We start from the raw sequence: 19,695 nt of genomic DNA, 5'->3' as shown, positions 1-19,695 counted from the left end.
AAAGCTGTGCTACATACAACATGCTGTTCCTGTTTATTCTCTGTGTATGTGTTAAGACAGCATCCTCAGAGAATCAATGTGATAAATACCATCACAGTAAAACAGATGGATTCATATGATTGTTTCATTAACAGTAAAAATGTAACAATAACTATCTGTTACCATCACTGATTCACCAAATCAGGACAAAAATTCAGACAAAAGATTATTAAAATTGAGATTACTGATTTTTTTTTTACTGTGCTGAAATGATAATGTGAAGATTTTGTTCTATTGTGGTTCTTCCAACTATTTCTTTCATTATTTGTGTAGACTGAGGAGAGCGGACTGGTTTTGACATTTTTACTGAAAGCAAGTGGGAAACTGTGGAAAGGGTAAAGAAAAATTGATGACAGTGACTGGAAAATCAGAAAACTATGTTCTTCTTTAATCAGTGGTTTATAGAGTAGTATAGGAAAAGAAAATCAACGTTAAGTTAGAACAAGAAGAACTAATTATGAATCTAATAATCATACACATAAAGTCAGTCAGAGTCAATGTAAAAAGAGTAACAACAGTTACTCCGACAGGAATTCAACAGTTAGAAATATGCATTAGCATGTTAGCTACAGATAGCAGAACAGTGTCTGTTGCAGCTGATGATTGCTGAGGCTCAAGTACAATATACATCTGACTTTATGCTGATGGATTTATGAGGTGATGGTCTGAACGCTTCTTTAACAAAACTCTTTAAACGACAGAGGTGGAAAGTCATTAAAAACATTTAGTCAAGTACTGCACTTAAAAGACCACACCTCAACTTAGAGAATCTTACGTGCTAACGACTGAAAATACTAATGGTGACAGTTTCCAAATTCATGTGAATGGAGGGATTTAAAACTTGCAAATACAGCTAATGCATAATAATGAAATAATAATTGTTTTGTTTTTAACTCATTTAATTTTAGGTTTAAAGTTGTTTTAAAATCACCGAATACTCATGGATGTTTGTGAAATTTTATCTACTGATTTTTTTCATGACACTTTCAATCTAAGGTGCTAAAGGATTTCAAATGGAAAATATTTTTGAAAGAATGAAGCACTAAATTCATCGACAGCAGTCCAGGTGCGAGGTGGTGGATGGGGTGGATGCCAGGCGTACGAAGTGCATGACTATGACACAAGAGACCGGGGTTCCCATCTGTGGTTCAGGCAGGGGAAAGTCTAAGACTGGCCTCGCTCTATGACAGCGCAGAAACTCACTCTATGTCAAACTCAGATCTGTTGCATCACTAGAGTGAGACAGGGCAAGAGGAGGGGACGCTGCTCTCCATGGCTATGGTGCTTTAAAGTACAATTTTGAAGTCTTTGCACTTGTACATTTTATGCCACTTTTTTACTTTTACTACATTTATGTGACAGCTACAGTAAGTAGCTACACCAAAGATAAAAATTTTGACATACAGAATGTGTATATACACATCTGCTTCTTAGCAGAAACAGTAAAAACGAGTTCCAGCTCAACCAGTTTCAACATTAAAATGCATTCTTGTCTTACACATAAAACCAGTAAAATAATCTAATAATGTGATAAAAAAAAAAGCACTCTTACAATCCAAAAATATGGACGAGTACTTTTACTTTTTACCGCACAATCACTGTAGCGTTTCTAAAAACTAATTTAAAAAAAAACCACTAGGCGGATTTGAAGTAGAGATTCATATTGTGTTTAATTCAGTCTTCTCCAATCTGAAGTCAGTACAATTATGTCAGAAAACATAACATAATTGTCTTTCAGTTGACAAGAACTAAAAATACAGACAATGGCTTTGAGATGAACAGAGGCAAAAAAAAGGAGGAGAGAAAATGTTTTGTCCTTCAGCCATGTTTTCACTCCACTTTCCCACCCCACGCCAGTGACTGCAGAATAAACGGATATGTGAATTAAACCCCATTGTTTTAAAAAAGATCTGCTGCTAAATTTAGGCGCTGCTCTTGTTCTCCCCTCAATGTGAAAGAATGTGCCAGCTATGTTATGTTTGTGTGTTTTATTTTCTTCCTTTCCTTTATCCTCCACCGTCATCTCGGGCTACATACATTCTCATGTTGTTTGAACAAGTGTGAGTGGTGGTGTATCCGTGCAAGGCAAAGAAAAAAAAAACCCAAGAAACAAAAAAAACACATACACACACATATAGTTCAGCCAGGCGATTTTTGCAATTAGAAAAGACACAAAAATAATTATTCTGCAGTGCAGTCAGTCGACATATCCTGAGTCGATGATGCACGGATCACGTGTTTAATAAAAAAGGTTAATCAGTTGTTAATCAGAGGATTAATAACTTGTTATTTTCTTTACAAAACCATTAATATTATGCCATAAATATTTAATGTTGATAGGTCTTTTTTTTTTTGTGGGAGTGACAGCGTGGGGGTGGGGTGATATGTGCTTGATGATGCAGGGCAGAGTGAGCTATATTCAGGCATTAATGTGTATTAATCATGCTTTGGTGAAGACAAATAAATTCATTCATGTTTATTAATACAACCTTGGAGAAAACAATACTCTTTACATTATTCACTGAGTTATTAATAAAGGATTTATGAACAGGAGGACCACAGGACAGAGACTGGGGATAAAGGGAGAGGAGGCTGGGGAGAAAGAAAAGGCAGGAGAAAAATAATAGAGGGGAAGAAACAAGAGAGAGAGAGAGAGAGAGAGAGAGAGAGAGCAGAGGAGGGAGGTCAAAGTCGCAAAGCCAGGAGCAAAAGTTCATTAATGTTTAGGATGGAAGGGGCACGTTTAGGGAGGGGATGAAATGTGTGTGTGTGTGTGTGTGTAGTCTACCGCTGGAAAGCTGGGGGTTAAACACAGATTTTCTGCCCTCACTCTTTTTCCCCTTAACAAATTACCCTGCCCGTTTGCTAATCAAAGCAAAACAAATATTGCTTTTCATTCGCTCCATTTGTTTGAATGAACATACAGACATTCCCAAAATACTCATTCCCAGCTCAAATGTAATTAAATTGTGCCTTTAGTGAAAACATGCAGTGGTACTCCAATTAGTTGTGTTTTTGTCATCGGGTATAGACGGAGAATGGCAGTGGGTACGCCCCGGGCACCTTGGTGTCCCAAAATGGAAGTAACGTCTTGATGGGTGGGTTGGGGGGGGGGGGGGGGGGGGGCTGTGTTTGTTAGGCAGTGTTTGGGTGTATAAGGCTGAGTGCAAAGACAGAGGAAAGTGTTTGCAGAGTTGGTGGGTGATTTAGTGAGCTGATGATACTTTTGTTGTGCTGTGAAGATGAGGTGACCGGAGAGGCAGTGTCCCTGTGACTCAGGAGAAAAGTGGCAGCAGAAGTTATTTTGTTCGTGTGCATCAGTATGACCAGTGGTGGATTGTTGAATGGTTTTTTATGGGCACATTATGACCCCTAAACTCAACCCTGTCTCCTAAAAACTATTAAATGAGGATATGTTGTTAATTTACATATTTGAGGAATATACTGATCCTGAACATATCAGTAAAATGTTCACTGACAACAAAATGTATGTGATTTTTTGCCAAAACATTTGATCATCCACTTGTCGTGTCAACAAAATTATTTAACTTTTTCATATTAAGTTTATTTTATAACAAAGTTCACAGTCACAATGTGCTTATTTGCATTTAACCAACACCCCCGTCTTTTCCCTAACTAACAGCTTTTGTCGTCTAAATCTAACCAGAGAGAAAATGTGAAATAGACTCACTTCTGCATTCCGTGTCATACTGTATAACTTTGTCTAAAGCCATATTACAGATCCAAACTTATCCTACTGCTCATTGGAAATAATTAATAATATTGCATTAAGCTCGCTAACTGAATTCAACTGTCTGGCTGATGTGGCGCTGCATGTTTCCCCTCTGTTGACCACCTGACACTGGGCTGAGGTACGGTCACAGAAACAAAACCAAAACCATAAAAACGTGAAGGCTGACTACAGTTAGTGACAGAAAGTGACCTCCTCAAGCCCATAGGCAGACCCACCACCTTGACCTGTGCAACCTCGCTTTATGCTTTGCTACACAAAGGGGGACAAGAATTTCTGCTCTGGCACTGAATGTCAGTTTGATTCCCAGCCAGATCAAAAACACGTGTCCCATCTAGTTTCAATATTAACTCTCTGCAAAAAGTGATCTGTAAGGACAAAAGACTGGAGGAATATGAGCTACGAGCCATCTATTTATAAATCCATCTTCTAATCATTGCTTTCTCTCCTCCTCCATCTTAAATGCCGTCATTTCTTTTTTTTGTCTTAAGCTCCAAATTGTGTTTTTATCGAAGGTCTATAGGGATCGCTCGGCAAAATGTCATCCATCAAGCTGTCGATGAATCCATCCTTTCATTTAATGATCAGCCTACCTGATATGCATTTTACATGGCTCCATATACCTATAATGGGAATCAATGGAAAGCAAATAAAGCTGGAAGCCAGTAAGCTGCATGTCTGACGGATGGATGTGGACGCTGGGTATTTGTCAATACTCACAGCTCTGCTCTTAGCCGTGTGGCTTTGTACTATATGCGCCTGGATGAGTGTGGCTGCAAAGGTGGCTCGCTGCGGGTTAGAGACTGGCTTACATGTGAGTCTGTGCAACCCCACTACACTCTTTATCTTGTCTTAAAAAAAAAAAGTGAGAGATTGAGTGAAAGAGACAGAAAGAGAGGAGAAGTTGGAAATGATGACGGCAGGAAGAGATAAAGAAAGACAATTAATGAAAGAGGAGGAAGAAGAGATGGAGTGCAGGAGGCTTTAAAAAAAAAAAGGGGGATGAATTGAAAGGGCCAAGGAAGGAGAGGGAAGGGAGGGATGGCCGCTCTATGTGGTTTCAGTTAAATACTGATTTCATCATACGACTGGGGAAGAAGGGGAGGGGAGGGGAAGGGGGAGGGGAGGGGAGGGGGTGGCGATGGTGGCTGTGGCTGTGGCAGCTCTAAAACACATAACTTTTTACGAAGTGAAAATCAAATATTAAAAATGACAGGCCTTATAAGTGTGCTGAGTGAGCTCGGGTCACGGAGGGAGGGAGGTGCGGGCGGCTTGTCAGCTACTATCTGTCAGGGCGAATTAGAAACAATCAGGGCCGAGTGAAAGGGAAGGTGATTGTTATTAAGCGGCGGGGCCCTGCGAGCGGGCGCCCCAGATGTGGCCGTGCATATAAAAGAACAGGAAGCCGGCAGTTTAATTCAGGAAGCTTGCCGAGGCGAGCGAGCAACGCCACAAAGGAGGAGAGGGAGGTGGTGGGCGCTGGGAGGGGAGGGGTGGGGGCAGAGGATATGAGGGGGCTGGGGGGCTTCTTGTTGCTAATATGCTGGAAGTTACTTTGATAACACATTACGCCTTTTGTGGAACGATGGACCTTTTTTTTTTTCTTCTTCTTCTGCTCATCCATCTCTGTCCATCCCGCACAGGGACGTCGCTGGTTAGCCCCACAGAGGGGGTAGGGGGGGCAAGAGGAAGAATCACGGGTGAAATCTAGATAAGTTGACCTAAACACACACACACACACGTGAGTGAGGTGAGGAGAGACAGCCGAGCCCATATATCAATTACAACTTGATATCCTAGGAGGATGATGGGACGGACAGAGAGCCCCCCTGAACGGATGGATGTGTGTGTGTGTGTGTGTGTGTGAGAGAGAGAGAGAGAAAGAGAGAGAGAGAGTTCCTGTCTCAGAAACAACCCCCCCCGATCACTCTTTTTTTCTTTTTGTAATCATCTGACAGTCCTTCTCTTTCTCTCCCTGAGCTGCTGTCAGTGTTTGGTCCACGTGCGTGCACTTTTTTTCTCCCGTGCACACTCGTCACAACACATTGATGGACATGAACACAACTCAGTTTTGACTCCTTTGGTAGTCCTGTTATCTGTCAAGTTGTGCACCCTACCTCTCCAGAGATAGATATCACAGATCCCTATCACGAAGAGGGGGGATGAGTGGGGGTGCAGTGAGGGTTGCTGGGTAAGGTAAGGTGGGGGGTGTACAATATCTTCGTATTGGGAGGTTGGGGGGGGGGTATTTGAATGATAGGGAGTGACAGTAATCTGCCAAGAGGCTGCAAAGTCAAAGGCACATTGGCCACTGCAAAACTTTGAAAACTACACTGCAACACAAACTGTGAACAACTCACAGGGGAAAGAAACTGAACTTGATGTCTCACTTTAGCTTTAAATGTGTTGAGCGGACATCAAACAAAATCTGATCACACATTGGGAATAATAAAAACACAAGTAGTACCAAAGATAGATTTATTAGAGGTTTTATTTGACTATAGTGGGAGCCAATCCGAGACAGAAAGTCAAGTGGATCCAGTGTTTCTCAAATACTTTCACTTAACATCGGTTACGTGAAATCAATGGGAAGTACAGAGGGAAAAAAGGAGCAGAAATGAAGGAGTTGTTACAATAGTTTCTTTCATACATTGCTTTTGTCTAAGAGCTTGAAGGGCTTTGATTTCTATTTACTTTGTAGTGAGAGATATCGCAAGAAATTATTCCTCCCCTTAAGAATCATTGATCATCCAATAGGTTGAAATAAAGCAGTCTTGTCACACTCTCTCTCTCTCTGTGTCTCTCTCTCTTGTCATCTTTATCGTGGTGATCAGTCGAACGCTCGCCTAACACGAGCCGTCTCTAGTTTCTACCTCCCAGGTTTTTTTTCTCCGTTGCTGCTGCTGATGTAGCGGAGGTTATGGTGTTAAACACGGAGCTGCTAAATGTTCCCCAAGGTAATAACAGTCAGCATATATACAGTATTGTAGTGTGCGGCGACGGGAAGTTTCAGAGTGAGTGTGGAACGAATGGAGATGGAGAGGAAAAAGGTGAAAGGGAGGGTGAAAGTGGGGAATAAATGAAAGGAAATAAAATAATTAGGAGACAAAGAGGTGAAAGAGAAGTGCGCAAGAGGAAAGAGCTGGAAGATAGCTAATTGCTAAACTCGAGGTATACGAATAAAGACAATGACAAGTGATGCTTATGTTGCACTGTTGTGCCACTGTTGGTTTGTGAGTGAGCACAGGTGCAAGCACCGTAATTGTGATTACATGGGTTAAAAATCCACCTTTTAGTCATGTCAGCCATTTATTCTATCTATCTATCTATTTTTATCTATCCACTCCTGTTTTCACTTCCTCAGGATTGAGTGGATGTGCTGTGTACTTGACAGTACCTTAAATTCCTTCAAATTCATTCTTGACCTCGAGAATCGTAGTTCAATAAAGTAACCGCAACTCAAGTTCCACTTACTAGATCTTCTCAAGGTTTCAACCCCACCTCAGGGTTTCCATCCACAAACTGATGCTGGATCATAGGATTGGAGTTGTCAGAAAGGTCACAGAGGCCAATCGCATTCACAATGCCAAAGACCATCCTTGGCAGTCAACACGTGGTTACGTTACATCTTCCTTTCACTGTGGCCCTTCACCTTGTCTATGTGTTTATTACGTGAGGCACCAAAACGTCCTCCAGGTCATAAACTGAAGTTTTTCTTGATCCCATCTGGAAGGAAAGTCGACAAGTTCAGAGACTGAACACGATGAATGAGTGCTTAGGAACACACACGGGTTTTCTGTGTCTCGTCACTTGTTGGGGGTCAGTTTAGAACAACTGGTTAGGCAATGAAAACTGCTTGGTTAAGGAGAGATAGTGATTAATCTTAAATCAACCACTGCTGACTGTTGGGAGGAGATGGGATTCAAACCACTTTATTTTTATTTACTTCCAGCAATTCATGCTTAACTCCTCGTTTTGTTGTGGCTCTGTAAGTCACACTACTCTCATATTTTCTTCAAGTTTTTTTTGAAATATTCTCTCTCTTATTTGCATTACCACAGGAGGCCTTGTTCCCAGAAATGGTTGTTTTAATGTTATAATGAACGAAAAATGGTGTTGTTTTTCAAGTGGTGATAGTCTCAGAGTGCTTGGTTGCAAGTCAGATATAAAAACTTATAAAACTTCCTTGACATCCTTTTCGTGTCGTCTCTATTCACTTTTGCCTGTTGATCTACTGGCTGATTCTCTTCTGCAAGAACTAACTAGCGACCAGTTACATCAGCTGAGCCATTATCAAACTAAACATTTCACATATATTTCCACACTATATAAATGGGCCGAGAATGTGTTTAGTGTGAATATGTATGACAAGTATGTACTGTATGATTTAGTAGTATATTACTGATGTCAGGTGAATGTTTTCTTATTATTTTTTTCAGATTGTTCAGCGTATGGCAGCAGTCCCAGCTGTATATTTTCCCATCATGTGATGTCAGAATTTAGTTTTGAATCAAATGTGAATTGTGGTGGTCTTTTCATTACATGGTGCTCCAAACAGACAAGACATAAATTGTGATTTGTAGAAAATTGTTTTCTGTAGTGTCATAAAGCGTAATAGAGTTGGATTGTACCCAGGTACTGTAAAGAGGAGGAAAGTGTCTCTACCTTATCCGACTGACCTAAATCTTTCTCTTGAAGAAAAAAGAGTAAAGGTGTAGAAATATGTGGAAGAAGAAATTCAAAAGTAAAGAAAACAAAAAATTTAAATAAAACAGAAGACATAGATGCTGTGGGAGGTGGAAATTGCCTTCCTCTATCCAACTCAATCCCCCATTTTTTTCTCCAGGAGGCCAAATCCAGGCCATGTCTAAGATTTCACAACGATTAGCGAGGGAGGGATGAGGGAGGATATAGAGATGTACTAGAGCAGCATTAGCCATTAATCACCAGGGAGGGAGAGAGAGGGAGAGCCAGAGACAGGGAGAGAGACAGAGAGGGAGTGATAAAGACAGAGAGGTCCTAGCATGGCTCAGCATGGGACTTGCACTGTTAGTGTCTGGACCTCCAGGGGTCTCGTGTTTGACTGCAGAAGAGTGTCTCAGTAGCAGCACAGGAGCTTCTTAATCCTAGGTCAGAGTTTCAAGACCAGAATATATGCAATACTCCTGTTATGTGTGGAGTGGGATTGTATCAAATCATGTCCAGGGTGTACCCGGCCTCTCTGCCAATGTCAGCTGGCATTGGCTTCAGCTCCCCTGTGACCCTAAAAGGATAACAGGTATAACTAATGGACTGATGGATGGATAAATGAGAAGATTAGATATTGCTACTTTACATCAACAGCATTTCTTTTTTGTACCTTCTCAACGACTCAGCTATTTTATACCAAAAATACGGAGCCAAAATTCCAAATTTGGTTCCTTGACGCATTTACAGTCATCAGTCAAAATGACTGTCATCATAGTAGCAACCATGTAAGAGGTTCAATCCCAACACAAACAAACGTTAAAAGTGGTGTCCTCTTCTTGGTACTGAAACTTCCTTCCAAAAGACTTAATAAATCATCTCAAACCAAACCTGTCAACATCCAACTAGTTCTACAGCCTAAACAACAAAAAATGTTGTTTGTCATTACCTTCAAAGCGACCATCGTTTTCCGATGTAGCTCTGTTGTGGCTGAAATTTCTGATCTGACATGACTATAGTTAAGAATTGGTTAAGACTAGGATAAGACTGTGGTCATGGTTAAAAGAAACCGATAATGAGTTGTTAAAAAAAGCAAGCAGCAATCTCCTGTGTCAAAGTCACATGCTTGGTTGAGTAAACCATTTACCCGACCTCCTTCCACAGAGGTTTTGTGGTGTAAACTGGCACTGCTTCCACCCTTCGCTTCTGAGAGACAATAGTTATTATTCACACGACCACAATAGTTTGCTTGTCAGGATAATGCAAATGAAGGTTTGACAAGAAATTCTCATCTCAAGCTCCACTTTACTAACACATGACCAAGTATGGAATTTCGGTCACATGATAATGGGCGCTCTTTATGGGTGGAGTTCATAGCGACAGTCTCTGTTCAAGGATAGACATGGCTTTAAATCTCCCCCATGAACAACTAGCTATTATCAAGTGGCTGAATCACAGACATACATCACATGATAACAACTAAACCATCTCCATGACACCTGAGCAACTCTATCCACTGGGGAAGGCCATGGAATGTGGCTGGAAGCTTCATAAACACATCATCAGTGGACCATTTCTTGTTAAACTGTTTTCAAGGTCAAGAATAAACCTTAATGCTGATCTACATACAGGTTACGTATTTGAACACAGAATAATACTAATGTTTTCCTGGTGAGGTCACAGTGGTTAACACTGTTGCTTCACAACATGAAACCTGCCACCTGGCCGAGGCCTTTCTGGGTCCTCAGGGCACTCCGGCTTCCTCCCACAGGACTTGGTGACTCTAAATTGCTTGAAGGTGTGAACGTGAGCATGAGCATTTTCTGTCTGTGATAGATTGGCAACCTGTCCAGTGTGCACCCCACCTCTTGCCTCCCCTGAAAAGAAATGGCTAGATAAAGGTATAGCTAATGGATGGATGTATGTCAAAATATAAAAGCTATTTTGATGAGAAAATGTACTGATTTTACAAAACATGCAACCAGTGAAAGAGGATTACACAGTTTTTAAATTCTAGCACAGGATGTTGTATCAACATGTCTTCAACATTTGATTTCTTTTGCTGGGAGTGGGTGGTGGTGACTGACACTTGACAAGAGCTTCAGCCATTGTTGTTTTTATAATACAAGAGGTTATAATTCACCCTCTGAGCAGCACTATGTCGTCAGGGCAGATTGGAGGCTACAGTTAGTCGCTATTGGAAAGTGACGAGACAGGCCGGGGGTAACTGGTTAGCATGCTAACTTCAGTAAAAAATATGATGGTGACATTGCTTTCCACTGCTGGAGATAGCTCTTGGGGAAAGAATGATGTTTGATGCTGAACTTGTAATGTTTCTTCCAGACTGGTAAGTAAACAGCTGTTAATGCTAACACTCACTATGTAGCATTAGCAAAACTTACAATTAGCTCCTTTAAATGTAAGGCTAGCTACTGTGCAGCTTGCACATACACTACTCAGTTTCCACTTATGTGATGTGATCATCATTACAAGCATTCTCATATTGTACATATAAGGTTTTGTACCCCCACCCCCCACCCCACCTCCTACTCCACCCCACCTGGTGTTCCCTGCACCCCCCTTTCTATGTCCCCTATCTTCTCCTCCCTCTCCTTACACCTCTTCCTCTCTTCCTATTTTTATTTTATTTTATTTTTTTCTGTACTATGAATAAATTTTGTCTGTCCCGGACATGAAAATGTCAAATACCTAAAATACACCTAGGCTAAATAGCATATTAATTTTTAATGCCTGCTCATCCTATGCTGCTATTCTCATATCAGGCCTGTCTGCCAACAGCTGTTGCTGGCTCTCTGGCTGGGAATTTATCATCCATCTAGCGAAAGGAGGGGAGAGAGGGAGAGGGTATAAAAAAAAAAAGAGATGGGAGACATTGTTCGGAAGACAAGGAAAAAGGGGAGGGACAGATCCGTGTTTTCATGGATCCCTAGCTTGCATTTATATCACCCACACCTCGCAACTTTCTTTCTTTGATATACGAGTGGGATTCAATTACACTAATGCCAAACATAAATTGTTCAAGATTCGTTCCTATTTCCCCCCTTCACGGTGTGTTATAGCACAAGCCTCCTCATACATAAAAAAGAAATAAGGAACAAAGTAGTGACATTGACGCTGGAGGTAGTGACATTGGGGAGAACAGGAGAGGGAGGCAAGATGCACGGAAGCAATGTGCCAGTGTGGGTGTTGAATGCCACCCATGTGCGTTTTTAGGTGGCATGTGGTGGATGATTATCATAGATTATCACAATCCAGATTGTTACAAGTTCTGTCTGCGCACATAGCAAGCAGGGTACTGTAGCTGTGTGACTGTCTCTGTGTGCGTGTGTGTGTGTTTTGGTTTAAGACGGAGTGCCTTTGGGGATAAGACTAAATGGTGAGTGAATGACGAACAGTTGGAGTGTGTGAGTGTTTGTGTGCATTTATTTGTGTGTGTGTGTGCGTGGCTTGTTCTTTTATCCCCACAGTGTGAGCAGCAAATACACAGGGTTTTAGAAAACTGTGAAGAAGGGAACATATTGCCACAGGTGACAGGTATGAATTGTGTGTGAGCTTACCTTAACACACCAGCTGCATACTGGAGTCCAACCTGTCTGTCAGGATCAACTGGCCTCTCTCTGTCGCTCCTGACTGACTACTGCTTACTGGAATGGCCACCTAGAGAGTGAAAACAGCGGAGGGGGACAGATTAGAAGCAGAGGTGATAATGAAATACAGAGCTGAAGAGGCAAAGAGGAAGATGAACAGGGGTTGGGTACGGCATGAAGACGAAGACAGTGACGTGTGGGGAGGAAGAAGGAGATGAGGTGGGGCAGGGGGTCAATGTCAAGATGAAAATCTAACAAATTCAGCAAGCGACGCTGCAGAGGTCAAGGGAATGCAGCCAGAAAAAGGTTAAAGATGAAATCAAAGCTGGCTTGCTGTGGTGCCCGGAGGCACAGCTGAAAATCTATCCCTCCAAGGCAAGGCCACCGCTGACGTGAGGCAGACAAGAAGCTAAATACTGCACGCCACTCGGGGATCTTTCATTTTCAACCGATCAATAAGGGCTTATATTTATCAGGGCCTCCGAGCAGCTGCCACGTCTGACAACCTCCACTTCATTTTTGCACTCCTCCTCTTCTCTTTTCTCCTCCTCCTCCTCTTCTTCCCTTCCTCCTCCTTCTCTCCACCCTCTGCACGCCAAATTGAGACCCATCGACCATGAAAAGGGGCAGAGATCCTGGATTGCCATTAACCCCCCTTGTGTCACTAGACTGTCTAACACACACACCCACACACACACACACACATACACACACACGCCCTGGAGATATAATTCTGCTAAAGGTCTGTCTCCCCCTTCTTTAAAGAAACATGCCTTATCATTATGGCCTTGGCACAGACACCAGCACCTCTTCATGTCTTTTGTTCCTCAAGCTGCCCAAATACACACACACACATGCCCTCTCTCCTCCACACACATGCACAAAGACAAACAAACACAAAGACACACACGCCACCCTGCCACAACTTGATTTCACTTTTAATTACTACCATTTTGTTCATCTCTTCTTTTTTTTGCCAAATTCACTTCATATAACGAAAATATCAAATCCCAAATTACTACTATAAATCTGAGGAGCATCATGAGAAGCGGAAGATTGGGTTTAGGGGGTCTGAGTTAAAATAACTGTCTGTCTAATCATCTGCACAACAATATTTGCTGTGAGGCATTCTAAATAGATTATCGCTAGTCCATCTGTGTCATCATTGATTTATAAAGCATTAAGCTGCTTGGAGAAGAGATAGGGCCTTGCCTTCTCTGCTGTTAAAGGGGCTTCTTGTCGAAATCAGGGGCACGCCAATGGAACAACTGTGGCACTCGTCTAACCTCCCCTTTAATCGTTAGGCGAGAGGAAGTGAAAATAGGACGGGCGTATCTGTGTTTTTTTTTTAAAGGGAAGTATGAATCCAAATTTTCTGCATCTCTTTTTGTTTGGTGATACAAAGAGACTGGGAGGAGGGGAGGAAGTACAGAAAAAAAATACACACACACACACAGAAACAAATAGCGCACATAAACACATATGCACATACACACATGCAGAAAAAAAAAAAAAAAACAAGGGACATCATTAACATATGAATGCTATATGCAAATGGTAGGGAGAGAGCAGATGTTGTTGCATTTAATTGACCTATATGTGAATTGCATCCAAACCTTTCACTGTGTTTTCTGGGCCCACTGAGTACGGTTTAGACTGGCTTTCTAGTACCACTCAATATATGAGCAGGGAGCACAGCGATGTTAGCAGTGTTTAAACATAAAGAGGGAGATGACTGAAAATGTTGTAGAATACAATCAAATTCTAGGGAAAAGAAAATACACCAGTGTCTCCTCCTTGTTATTGAAAAAATCTTTTACCAGCACTCAAGTTATGTATTTTGTTACAATTTTGAAATATTTTCGTTGAGGATTTTCATTTTATTCTACGACTCACTATAATTTAGTCACTACATTTATTTGACAGCTATCTTTATTAGTTAATTTTTACATATTTTACATCAAAATCTAACCAAATGCACCCTACATATTGTTATAAAAATTAATGTGGTGCAAGCAATACCATTAAAATGCTGCTTATATGTTAATACAGTAATAAAGCTTATCATTTGTATATAATACTGTATCACTTTTAAGGAGGACGTTGTGCATAATATGCATTTTCATTTGCTGTTGACCTTGTTGTCTTTGCTAAAAGCTAATATTATAGTGCTACAGCTACCTACATGCGCAGGAGGCAAGCTAATGACCATGAGTGGTCGTGTGATAAGCGTTTTCAGGCGTGTTAGTATGGATGGGATTATTTCTGATACAGAGCTTAAACACTTGTCTGGACAGAGCTCAGTCTCATAAAGACGGAACTGTGGGTGCGAACCCAGGTCTGGGCTTGGTACCATCCACTCCTACCACCTGCTGGCAACTTTGCTGCTGTTAATAAATGTAGCACTTCATTTCATAATCCAGCCAGCGATTACATCTCCTACAAAAGGTATTTGTTGTTGCAGTTTAGTTGTCTAGAACCGTAATTTCCAGGAGACAGGGTTGGGGTGGGGGCTACAGGCTGTTAATGCTGTTATATTGACCAAGCAATTGAGTATCACAAATATTAGACCTAATTTAATACTTTGAATCAAATGGAGTGGCTAAGTCTCTCTCTTTAACAATAAGCTACAATTATTGAACAAGTGTTAAATACAAATGGGGACAGCCTTCTTTCTGTGAGGTCCTTAGCAGGTACTCACCCAATCACTCGTGAATTCAGTTGTTTCACTGTGCCTTTATTTTATCGTTATTTATTTAGGGTGCTGTCATCTGCACCCTTTTTAACACCCATTCACACGTAGGAGAGGGAGGTGAGATCAGGGAGAAGATCGCGTTGAAACACTGTGTTTTTCATGGCTGGGAACACATTAGATTCATTTTAACAGTTAATTTCATACTCTATATCTTCATTTGAAATTATATTACAACACTTAAAAGTAAAAGCTATTTGATTATTTCAAATATTTCACTATACTTGTGGCTGGTGGGACATTCTGCACTGACACCTGTAAAAACACTAATCCTACTTTCCAGGAGCAGTTGCTCAAATACGTTGAGTATGAGAATTGTTAAACTTCATTTCATATGTTTCCTCATTATGTTGATTTTTTTGATGATGTTACATAACTTTCAAAACCTATTTCCTCTTGCACATTTTTGAACATAATTTTTAAGAGACATTTTTGGCCCCCAGAGTTCTTTTCGAAATGATATGTTTTCCATATTATGGCGTGAAATGTGCACACACACTGGCTTTCATTTTCTGTATCATGTCCAGTACATGCATAAATGATTTCCTGTGAATCCCTCGTGCATGGGTACGCAATTTGAGCACAGGCACAAGGCAGACTTTGCCAGTTACAATAATAAAAAAAACACTATATACAGAGTGTAAATACACTGAATAGCTGTTGCAGAAAATGCTACCATACATGGGATTTGATATCATGAAGATTTTAAGGTTCTGACCTCTCTGACTTCCACTGTGGAGCAGGGGTATAATGGAGCATTTTTACATTGTGCTATGTCTAATTTTACTTAAGTGAAAAAGTGTAGAGTAAAAGAGTTTCTTCCAGTGGTTGACACCTCAGGCAGCCTGCCAAAGTCCAGAGAGAAGGTGATTTTCAAAGTCTATTCATCTTTAGCTCATCAGCCCCCCCCCCAACTAGATTTTGTTCTGCAGCTTTAGACACAGATAGAGGAACACGGAGAGGAGGAGGAGGAGGAGGAGGAGGAGGGAAAGTCACACATTTTACACTGCAATGTTTGCATGGGTGAGCCATGAAAAACACAGATGCTATTTTCATCTGGGCCTCTGCCTTTCTTTCTTTCTTTCTTTTTTTTTTTTTAATATCCCCCCCCCCCACCACCACCACCACCACCACCACCACCACCATCACTGCCGCCACCGCCAATCTTTGGGAATGTCATTAAATTGTATTAAATAGCCTTTTGTCCAGGGGGCAAGGACCACCCGATATATGATAATACATTAAGGCCCCAGTGTAGCAGCCACTGAGCCGAGACCATCTTAAGAACAAGCACGGTGTGTGTCATTACGCCCGTGCATGTGTGCACGCGCGTGTGCGTGGTTGTGCTTGTGTGCTAAAGAAGTGGAAGCTTAAGAAAGGAAGGATGAGGCAAGTTATGGGGTAGAGAGGAACAGGAGGAATGAGATAGAGAGAAAGGGATAGGAAGGGAGGGAGAGAGAGAGAGAATGAGGTGGTGTGGCTGCCTGCCTGCGCATGTGGCTCTCTAACAACTGTGACACATACTAATAGAAACATACCTAATAAATTACAAGCTTTCAGGGTCTGGCAAGCTGACATTTTCTCTGTGCGCGGGACAATTTCATATCTGCGGCGCAAAGTCGAGGGGGCTGCTGGACCAAATTGCATCACACAGAGATGCCAGAGGATTAGCATAAAAATTAACACTTAAATTTCAGCTTATTGTCAACCCTACTCCTGCACCGGCTGCCTCACAACAATCAATTCCTCTTAGAAATCTGATTAGATTCCATGACGCTTATTATCCCAGTCATGTCTGCCTGTCCTCTTCACCACCACCACCATACACACACACACAGACACACACACACACACACACACACACCATTGGTGTAGTCAGAACACTGGCTGCCATGACCATTTGTTTAAATGGAATTAAGGAGGAAATAAATCTATAGGTGTGGCATTTCTTTCGACACATGATGCCTCACTCTCAGTGCCGCTGTTTACCTTGTGATTTCGTGTCTTTTAGCGTGAACTGGAAATCCATCCTGACAATGTTGATCTTGTGTCTTTTTGCAGGACAAGTTCATTTAAACTCTGCTGGACGTTTCGTCGCAGCAATGGCTGCTGTTCAACCACAAAATATGAGCAGCTATTAGTCACCATTTTCCCTTTTTGTTCATTCAAGACGAATGAGCATTTAATTTAAGTATTTAGATTACAATCTCAATGATTTGTCTCAGTCTTACTTATAATCAAATGCCGCCATGGTTTCATGTCTCTCTTTATTTCCACCTTCCCCTCCCGCTTTTCAAATGAACTTGACCACATCTAATCCATCCTCAAGAACACACCAGTCACAAATGCTTTATGTTTACAGCCCAGAGCTGGAATGATGTTAAAAAAAAAAAACAAAAATTGTTATGAGATCTCATGAGGCTGTCGCAATGAAATATTTGTCAATAACAGTTTCAGTTGAAGCACATTGCACAAGTATGTACTAAAAGCACAGCACACGTTGGGTGGCTTTGGTAAGACTCTTGATTGTTTAGACAAATGGCATTTCATCGCATCCAGATGTCTTTAAGCTGTGCTCAACCGCCATCGCTGCTTTCCAAGGCACAGGCTGAATGTATACAAACATCTCCTCATAACTGCATTCCTCATCTGGGCCTGCGAGCGTCACGGCGCTCGTCACTGAAGCTTGGATGACAGCCCGCGGCACGGAGAGTTAAGATTTGATATTTAGATTTTTGAGGTAAATCTTCACAGGGGCAGAATCTTTCACTTGATTAGTTTAGCTCAGTCTGAGGTGAAACACATCATCACCATCATCATCCTGCCAGTGGACTACAAAAAAAAAAAAAGTAAATTAAATTCTGACTTTGTTTTTTTGAAATGACCGACACAAGTTATGTGAATTAAAAATGGAGGATAGGAGAGCTGGCAGGGGGAGAGGATACATCCTGGCCCGGACAGACATTATAACATTACACTGGCACAAAGGGTCCAGAATAAAGACGCCCACAGGGTTGAGAGAGGGAGAGAAGAAAGAGGGAGAAGGAACAAATTGTCTGATGTTCTAAGTGGATAACAACAGCTCCTGCTATGCAGCAGCGGAGGCGCAGAATAATTTAAACCGACTACCCAGCTAACCCCCCACCACCACCACCTCCTTCCCCTCCCTCACCCCCCTGGCCAACCACTCTATTCTTATGTTAACACGGCTAAAGAGGAGTGGGCCACCCAGCAGCAAAGAGCAGAAACTTAAGTCCATCCTTCAGGAAAAATAATCCATCTCTCGGCCTTCTCTTTTCGCGATGTAACTTTACTCACTTACACACACACACACACACACACAAATACACACACATACCGCTTGGTAAGGGAAAGGCTGAAACAGATATGGGGGGGTGGGGGGCACCGGCACGTTTACTGTGCCTTTAAAGCATATTACTTTTCAGACAAGAGTTTGAAGAATAATAAACCGGCTGCTTAACTGGGCTGTTTTCCCTTTCAGTTAATGCCACGCAATGGCAAGGCGGGGGCGAGAAGAATTCATAAGTCTTTAAATGCAGAGTAAACACTGCTTTCTTTGTTGATTGTAGAGCTCTGTTGTGTTTTTTTTTTTTGTGTGTGTGTGTGTGTGTGTGTGCATGTGGATCTTGCCCCCCCCTTCCCCTGTTTCTCTTTCTTTGTATCACTCTTTTCCAATCTCCAACTAGAGGAGCTGCTGCTGTCATGTTTGGTCTCCAAACAGCACATGTGAGGTGCACACCTCGGTGACATTTTATAGGTTCAAATCCCAGGGAATGGGGAGAGGGAGAGAGTCATATTTTATACCGGCGGTTTATTTTAACGGGCGCTTGTAATTAACGCAGCATGTCCTTTATCTCCCAGCCATCTATGCCAAGGACTTTATTTAAACAACTTTATTGTGAAATGTTTGCGTTCTCAGCATTCGGCCAGGGCCCACACACAGAATATTATTTCATACATCAAGGGGAGGGTGGGGGAGTGTGTAGGGTGGGGGGGGGCGGCTTTGGAAGAGTTTATGCTTTGAGCAGTTATTGTTTTTGATTACAGCAAGACTCTTTTTAAAATGGATCAAGCCCAGTAACCTTGCATACACATATACACACGCACACACAAACACATATCTACTGACTCATACAGAAGTTGTGCGGGGCTGAAGCAGAACCTGTTTACAGAAGGTCTGTGCGAACCTGAAGCCTTCGCCTGGGCCAAATGTACAATCTCAGCATGATTTATGGGAGTAAGATCACACTATTTATGTCCAAATGAGAGCACTTGTTTAATGCCGCTGCTTGGGGGCTTCTTTTTGGAGTGTGTGTTTGTGTTCTTACAGAGTTTAATGGAATTTGATGGGGGGAGATTGCGTGTTTACACTTTGTCAAAATGACCCGGAGTTAACACACACTGCTCGGCACACACAGGTGTTTTTCACGGGGCTAACAATGCAACTCAGAAAGATCAAACTGTGCAATGAGAGCGTCCTATCGAAACCCACATGTTGAGCACGCTGTTGCATTGTGTGATTGTCTCTTTCTGGAGCAAATCTCTTGCGCTGATCACGGTCAGTAGTGGTTTCTCATGAAGAAACAGACTTGGAAACATTTGAGTTTTTAAAGTGGACGGCTAAACTGGTGTAAGCTGTCAGCACATTAGCTGCTACATTTCTACTCTTCTGATTTGCCTTGTTTTTCTTTGTCTGCGACTGCAACTGCAGAGTCGGACATTGGACGAGAGACAAATTTATATTGAAACCAGACAATAAAGCTCATCTTCACTCTGAGGTCTTATGCGCGTCTTAGTTAAAGCGTCCCTTAAAAACACAAACCATAAATGCACATTAA

General features: G+C 41.8%; 1 protein-coding gene across 4 annotated transcripts in view; it reads right to left on the bottom strand.

The window, feature by feature from the left end:
• znf536 (zinc finger protein 536) overlaps positions 1–19,695 on the bottom strand; it is a 232,160-nt gene that overhangs the window by 134,438 nt on the left and 78,027 nt on the right. For all 4 annotated transcript variants that reach the window (XM_071488427.1, XM_071488426.1, XM_071488430.1 and 1 more), the window contains one exon: positions 12,055–12,154. The gene's annotated coding sequence lies outside the window, so the exon portion shown is untranslated. The remainder of the gene's footprint in view (positions 1–12,054; positions 12,155–19,695) is intronic.

Source organism: Trachinotus anak, unplaced genomic scaffold (assembly GCF_046630095.1).
Source record: "Trachinotus anak isolate AG129_WGS33_773 ecotype Australia unplaced genomic scaffold, CSIRO_AGI_Tana_v1 ptg000011l, whole genome shotgun sequence".
Taxonomy (NCBI): domain Eukaryota; kingdom Metazoa; phylum Chordata; class Actinopteri; order Carangiformes; family Carangidae; genus Trachinotus; species Trachinotus anak.
Note: the sequence above shows the minus strand (reverse complement) of the source record. Positions and strands in the feature narration are given on the sequence as shown.